This window comes from Physeter macrocephalus, chromosome 8 (genome assembly GCF_002837175.3).
Source record: "Physeter macrocephalus isolate SW-GA chromosome 8, ASM283717v5, whole genome shotgun sequence".
In the NCBI taxonomy this organism is placed as follows: Eukaryota; Metazoa; Chordata; class Mammalia; order Artiodactyla; family Physeteridae; genus Physeter; species Physeter macrocephalus.
The window spans coordinates 76,140,059-76,147,889 of NC_041221.1; the positions used below are offsets into that span (position 1 = coordinate 76,140,059).

General features: G+C 39.2%; 1 non-coding gene and 1 pseudogene across 1 annotated transcript; both read left to right on the forward strand.

Moving 5' to 3' along the window:
- The first annotated feature begins 3,315 nt into the window (after positions 1 to 3,315).
- Positions 3,316 to 3,422, forward strand: LOC112065688 (U6 spliceosomal RNA). The gene has a single exon (XR_002892179.1). It is a non-coding gene; the product is annotated as a U6 spliceosomal RNA (small nuclear RNA).
- A 3,727-nt stretch (positions 3,423 to 7,149) lies between these two features.
- On the forward strand, positions 7,150 to 7,447 carry LOC102988792 (HIG1 domain family member 1A, mitochondrial-like; annotated as a pseudogene).
- The last annotated feature ends 384 nt before the right edge of the window (positions 7,448 to 7,831 follow it).

Consider the following 7,831-nt stretch of genomic DNA (forward strand, 5'->3'; position numbering starts at 1 on the left):
AGGTGGTCACAAAGCACTGAGCTGATCTCCCTGTGCTATGTGGCTGCTTCCCACTAGCTATCTATTTTACATTTGGTAGTGTATATACGTCCATGCCACTCTCTCACTTTGTCCCAGCTTACCCTTCCCCCTCCCCATATCCTCAAGTCCAGAGAATATGCATTTTTAACACAAATGAAGCAGTTATGTTCTAGATCAGGGTTTGGTAAACCTTTCCTGTAAAGAGACAGATAATAAATATTTTGGCTTGGAATACCATATGGTCCCTCTCTCAACTACTCAATTCTTGCTTTTGTGGACACATACAATATGTAAACAAATCAGTGTGGCTGTATAACAATAAAACTTTATTTATGAAAACAAGCAGCAGGACTTCCCTGGTGGCGCAGTGGTTAAGAATCTGCCTGCCAATGCCGGGGACACGGGTTCAATCCCTGGTCTGGGAAGATCCCACATGCCGCGGAGCAACTAAACCCACATGCCACAACTACTGAAGCCCGTGTGCTGCAACTACTGAGACCTGTGCTGCAACTACTGAAGTCTGTGCCCCTAGAGCCCGTGCTCTGCAACAAGAGAAGCCACTGCAATGAGAAGCCCGTGCACCGCAACAAAGAGTAGCCCCCGCTTGCTGCAACTAGAGAAAGCCCACACACAGCAATGAAGACCCAACGCCGCCAAAAAAAAAAAAAGCAGAAACAAAAAAAAAACAAGCAGCAAGGGAATTCCCCGGCAGTCCAGTGGTTAGGACTCCAGGCTTCCACTTCAGGGGGCACAAGTTCAATCCCTGGTCAGGGGACTAAGATCCCGCAAGACATGCAGCGCAGCCAAAACAAACAAACAAACAAACAAAAAACAAGCAGCAAGCCACATTTGGCCCACAAGTTGCAGTTTGACAACTCCCATTCTAGACCATAAAGCAAGTGTCAATCTATTTCAAAGACTCAGTCTCATGAAAACTATGCTATTTGACTATAATAAAATCAAAATTTAAATCAATAACAGGGACTTCCCTGGTGGTCCAGTGGTTAAGAATCTGCCTTCCAGTGCAGGGGACGCGGGTTCGATCCCTGGTCAGGGAACTAAGATCCAACATGCTGCAGAGCAACTAAGCCTGTGTGCCACAACTACTGAGCCTGCGCTCTAGAGCCCGCGAGCCACAACTACTAACCCACGTGCCACAACTACTGAAGCCCGCGCGCCTAGAGCCCATGCTCCACAACAAGAGAAGCCACCGCAATGAGAAGCCCGCTCACCGCAACGAAGAGTAGCCGCCGCTCGCCACAACTAGAGAAAGCCCACGCGCAGCAACGAAGACCCAATGCAGCCAAAAATAAATGAATTAAATAAAGAAATTTTTTAAAAAAGTAATTCTTCACTATATCTTCAGAAGAATAGGTGAAAATAATAGTGGGCTTTTAATGAAGCCTCTTTGAAACTCTTAGGATAGTTCAGTGAAATGTAAGCATTTTCAAGAGTTCAAATATTTTCCTAGACTTTCCCGGGGCTGTCACTGGAGCTGACTTTTAAAAAAAGGGAAGGGCTTCCCTGGTGGCACAGTGGTTGAGAGTCCGCCTGCCGATGCAGGGGACACAGGTTCATGCCCCGGTCCGGGAAGATCCCACATGCCGCGGAGCGGCTGGGCTCGTGAGCCATGGCCGCTGAGCTTGCGCTTCCGGAGCCTGTACCCCGCAACGGGAGAGGCCACAACAGTGAGAGGCCCGCATACCGCACACACACACAAAAAAAGGCAAATACCACCCCTAGAGAAGAGGGGTAAATTGGTTATGGTTAAAGAGGGGGAGGTGGGAGGGAGGGTATCAAAAGAGTTAAGTGTTGGCTAGAATTGGGTCATAAATAGAATAAGACAACTCTTATGACATCTATTTTTGGATCAACAATATTAAAAAAAACTTTGCTTTTCAGTTGTACAACATAAGGAAATCAGCCTAAAACAATAAAATTATGTTAGACGTTTTCAAAATTCTCTTTCTGTAGCGAAAAAAAAAAAAACCTCACAAAGGGATTATAGCTAATCCATACAAATGGGTGATCTATTTCATTGTATCAATACAAATGATCATCTTATTTGTGCATAAATATATATTTTTAATAGTAGCATTCAAGTACAAAATAACTTGGAGAATGCACATATGGGTTATTATAAAAATCGTACAAAGAAGTCTTTACCTACAATGAAGGTACTTGTTCAGATTAGACAAAGATGTTCAAACACATATACACAAGGATGTCCAAAACTTACACCCTTCAGTTCTTTCAGGATGAGCCAAAAGGAGGCTTTCAGGTTTAAAAGAAAAAAAAAAAAAGTTTATTTTGACTGAATGTCACATATGAAAGTAAGTGACTAAATAACAGAAGCATGAAAATCTAAGCACCATGAAGACCACTGTTAGAAAAATCCGTCTATTCAGAAGTTCCTTTTGATGATGTGCTAGCCATTGTTGTTGCCCGTGAGCACCAATCTCCCCCCACCTCTCCCTCATAGACATAAAACAGATCTCAAATGAGAAAGCAGGGCACTACTGCCTTTCTACTCTGGTAAGGTATGTGTGCAATCACATTTTTCATCTCTAGATGGTGCAAGCTGAAAGTAATTTCCCTTTTTCAGGGTTTAGCTACATGAGATGATTTGTAATAGCTTCAGGTTCACTTTTTCTGCATAACCATAGAAAAGGCATTTCTGACATTTATTACAGTTTGCTTAGTCTATTTCTCATATATATATGTTTTCATATTCTTTTTTCATTATGGTTTATTACAGGATATTGAATAGAGTTCCCTCTGCTATACAATAGGACCTTGTTGTTTATCTGCTTAGTATATTTCTTAACACACTTATCTATGATCTACTGAGGTCAATAAATACAGAAAAGAAACTTTACTAAATGTGTCCTAACAGCCATTTCCTATCAGATTCTACAATAATTACAATAATTATTTTAAACGGTCTAAAATATTCTGGGGAAAAAAACTTTTTTTTACTTAAAATAATTTGACATTAAAATCTAGTAGAATCTTCTTAGAACATAATTCAACACAACAGATTCAGATCTGCTAAAGGTCAAAATATTACCACGGCTGGCAAACTTTTTCTGTAAAGGGCAAGATAGTAAATATTCGAAGCTCCATTGTAGCCTAAAAGCAGCACCGACAAGATGCAAACAAGTGGGTGTGGCTGTGTCCTGGGATTCCTCTGGGCTGTAGTTTGCTGATTCCTGTTATTTACGGCAAAAGCCTGACTTCTTACGATAAGTCACTGTCGTTTTTAACCGCCCCCACCCCCAAAACTGGATGCCTGTGCTCTCTTCAGCAGCACATATACTAAAATTGGAACGATACAGAGAAGATTAGCATGGCCCCTGTGCAAGCATGACACGCAAATTCATGAAGCATTCCATATTTTTGTAAAGCAATTATACTCCGATAAAGATGAAACAAACTATTTAGACACGCAAATTCGTGAAGCATTCCATATTTTTGTAAAGCAATTATACTCCGATAAAGATGAAACAAACTAATTAATTAATTAATTAATTTTTAAAAAACAACTGGATGCCTGAGTCTGTTACAGATTATATTTAGTTTGGGTCATGATATGAAAAATAGTTGAGTTCACATAAAAATCCAGATTTCCATCTTCTCCTGCGAAAAAAAACCCCTGAGCACCTAGAAACACTGAGCCCAGAAAATGAGCTGAGGTTGAATATTCTGTCTCCTTGGAGGGATCAGGTGCTCTCCAGCTACTGCTGTTTCCACAGGCTGGCTTGTTCACCCACCTTTCCACAGCGCTGGGCACTTGGGACTGAGACCTCTTAGAACTGGAAAACCTCCATCAACTCTGTCCCCTAACGCTCTTCCTTATGCCCTTTCACTGACTACCCATTTATCTCCTCCTACTCTGGCCTACATTTTTCTATATTTCAGCTCTCATTGTTTTCATTTAAATGCATCAAAACACCTAGTAATAATAACATGATAGCAATGAGCGATTATTTACGACACACTTTTGCTGCAAATATGAAAACGAGTTCGTATTAGTAAAAAAATCTTCATTTTGATTAACTCTCCTCATATACATCATAAGAATGAAATAATATTACTATGTCTCAGATACAAACCAGGAAACATTCCAATTTTTAAAAATCTTTATATAAAAAAATAATCATTTTTCAATTTAAAAAGTAATCTTTTTATAGTAGTCTATATATTTTTCAAAAAAAGCTATTGTATACATTAATTAACTTTAACATCCATGGATTTCTAGAATTGGAATTGAATAATAAGTCTGAATAACTTATTGAATTACTCAGATTGTATTATTACCTCATTCACAGATTTTTGCTTTATATTCATCAATACAAGTCTGAATCAATGTGAGAGACGATTTCCAGATCAATGCCCTCATGAGAAAGACTAAGCCCTGCACTGTGTGGACTTCTCACATTTTTACCTTATTTACTCCTGTATTTTCCTCTTTCTGTATTTCTCTCCTCTTTCAATGTTGAGGAGAAAATGCAAATATTTTCCTTTCTTCACAGCATTTTCCTAGGTTTATGCTTAGGTTTAAGGTTCCCGTGTGCCTGACATCATTTGTCCTTCTTTACTTTCAAAATAAGATGCAGTTTAAAAAGTCCTTTGATTTTTAAACCTTTTGGTTTTGTTGTAGGTGGATTATTCCTGAGCCTTTGTTAGACACAGCTAACATGGCTTGGTCTCACTGGTGCCCAGTTCGCATCCTGAAGCTAGCCAGGAACCCAGCAAGAGTTGCCTTATTAGAACAAAAGACACTCCTATCACTCAGGAAATTGCAAGGGATTTAGGAGCTCTGTATCAGGGACCAGAGTCAAAGACCAAATATTAGAACAAAAGATGCTCCTAGCACATTTATCACATAGGAAATTACAAAGGCTTTAGGAGCTCTGGCCAGGAGCCAGGGACAAAGACCAAAATATATATTAATATTTCTCATTACATCAAAATATCATACTACCTTAACAATTTTATCATATGTATGTACCATCTGAACCACTATTTAAATTTTAATTGATTTATCTTTATATACATTATTTTAAAAAGAAAAATTGCTATTTAAAAAGGAAACATTTGATAGGAAACAACAACCAGGATTGCTGACTAGAAGATAACCATAGGAATAAGTATGAGACTATAAAAATTAAGATATTCTTTAAATATACCACCAATATATTTCATCAAATATACCACTAATATATTTGAGAAATGCTCTTAGGGTTCACCAGATTCTAGACCTAGTGTGAGAAGACTTCCAAGTGCTACTTGGGCACAGGTAGTTTGATGGAAACGTTTCCATTAACCCTTTGCTACAATGCATCTGCCTGAGAATGTGCCCATGAGAGGGTCAGGGTCTCCTTTCCCTCCTCCTTTTTCAAAATCTCACTTCTCCTACTTCATAAAAGACAGAGAATTGTTCTATGGCTCTTCACCTGGGAGACATGGGTGTTATTGGGCTAGAGAACAAAATGGCAGTTTGAAATATTTGTGTCAGTTTTTAAAAAAAAAATTTATTTGGCTGTATAGGGTCTTAGTTGCAGCATGAGGGATCCTCGTTGCAGCACGCAGGATCCTTTGTTGAGGCACGTGGGCTTCTCTCTAGTTGTGGCAGGTGGGCTCCAGAGCCCTTGGGCTCAGTAGTTGTGGCATGCGGGCTCTCTAGTTGTGTGCATGGGCTTAGTTGCCCCACGGCATGTGGGATCTTAGTTCCCTGACCAGGTATAGAACCTGAGTCCCCTGAATTGGAAGGCAGACTCTTAACCACTGGACCCCCAGGGAAGTCCCTTGTGTCAGTTCTGAAAAAAATAAATGAGTCCAAGACCAGATTTAAAAATCCTGTTGTCAGTCCGGTGGTTTCTCGTTTTTTACTTTCAACGAAATAGATGGATATAGTTTACAACAACTTTCAATGATAGCTTACTATATACATTTTGGCATAAAACTCAGGAGTTCACAGAGTTGAGTGATATTGCTCTAAAAAAAAAATCTCTTCACCATTTTAAACACATTTGTGTGAATAAGGTTTCTCAGTGCTTATAATGGATAATGGTGGATATCATTTTGCTGTGATATTCAGATTCCATTGGCTACTTTAAAAACTGTAAAGGGATAGTTTTATTTTTAAAACTCAGTATATACCATGTTGGAAAATACATCTTTTGTAGCTATTTAAACTTACGATATAAACTTTCATATGTCAATTTTAAAATGTGTGACAGGGACACTGTTTTACAAAATTCTTTTTGAGATTATGGAAGCAAAATAATTTGAAAACCAGGAAATCTTAAATATGTCAGAGATTTTTAAATCTACTAATTGTGAAATACAGAATGTTGCCCATCCTCCAGTTCTACAAGAATCAAGTCACTAGCCACTACAGTTGCTGACCTACACTACACCCTGAAAGGAATTCAGGGTGAAGATCAGGATGAGGTACTCTGTGCTCTGGGGAAACAGGCAAAACAGGCCCTTAGTTAGAAATATTTCAGGAGAAATTTTTTATGAACCTGGATTCTTGCATCTTCCATACTTAGAAAAGCACTAAAATCATTAACTGAGATGTCTGTTCCTTGTGACTAGCAGCAACCTTCTACCAAGATGTGTGCTTGAGTGCATGTACCCCTTTGCCCAAATCACATATATACTGACCTACCTCTTCAGAGCGGTTCCTCAGAGCTGAGAGGCTCTCTCCCAGGCTATAGTCCTTAGTAAGCCCCCAAATAAAACTGAAACTCATAGCTCTCACGTTGTGTATTTTTATTTCAGTCCACATATTCATGAATCCTTACTGAAGACATTACTCAACTACAAATTCCAACTGCCAGAGTAATACTCAAAATCAAGAACTCAAGACCGGAAAAGTCAGAGTAAGAAAAAAGAAGTGGAACATCGAAAACAATTCACCTCACAAAATTGAGTATAAATAGCTGTGTTATAATTTGTTTTCAAATTTAAAATTTTTCAAAAGTGAGCTCCAAATGAATGCAAACGTTAAAGCCAATTCTTGGCGGGCGGGACCAGGAGAAGCCTGATGGATGGCAGGTACGGGAGGTGGGCCAGAAGCCTGTTGGAGCCTGACACATCTTGTAGTTGTCTGAAGAGTCTTCAGTCACTATGGCAAGCGATACAGATGTTTCTTCTTCTTCATATGATGAAGATCAGGGATCTAAACTTATTAGAAAACCTAGAGAGGCACCATTTGTCCCCCTTGGAATGGCACGTTTTGCAGCAATCATTGTGCATGGATTATATATTTAAATTGAAGAGTAGGGGACATACTAAAATGTCTGTTCACCTGATCCACATGCACATGGCAGCCCAAGGCTTTGTTGTGGGAACAATGATTCTTGGTATGGGCTATTCCATGTATTAAGAATTCTGGGTAAAACCTAAACCTTAGAAGAGGAGATGCTGTCTTGGTCTTGTTAGTGGTGCTTGCTTTAGTTAGACATCTCATATTGAGGTTATATGTTTATGTTGAAAATAAATTGGGTCAGACAATAACATGGTAATTTGAATACTGGCTTCCTTTCTTGCAGGCTTGATTTGCCTGGTGACCAAGTTACTGGTGACTAGTTCACTAGCTAGGTCATTCAGGGAAGTCAAATTAGCACAAAAGAAACATGTCACTTTTAAATGCACTTGATAGTGGTACAGTGTCCACCTGCTTAAACTCTTCTGATGAAATTAGTTCTAAAGAGGACAACATGCCAATCCTGAAATGCTCCCAGTTGCAGCAGAATATCATATACTTTTGATGTAATGTAGGAATCCTATTTACCCC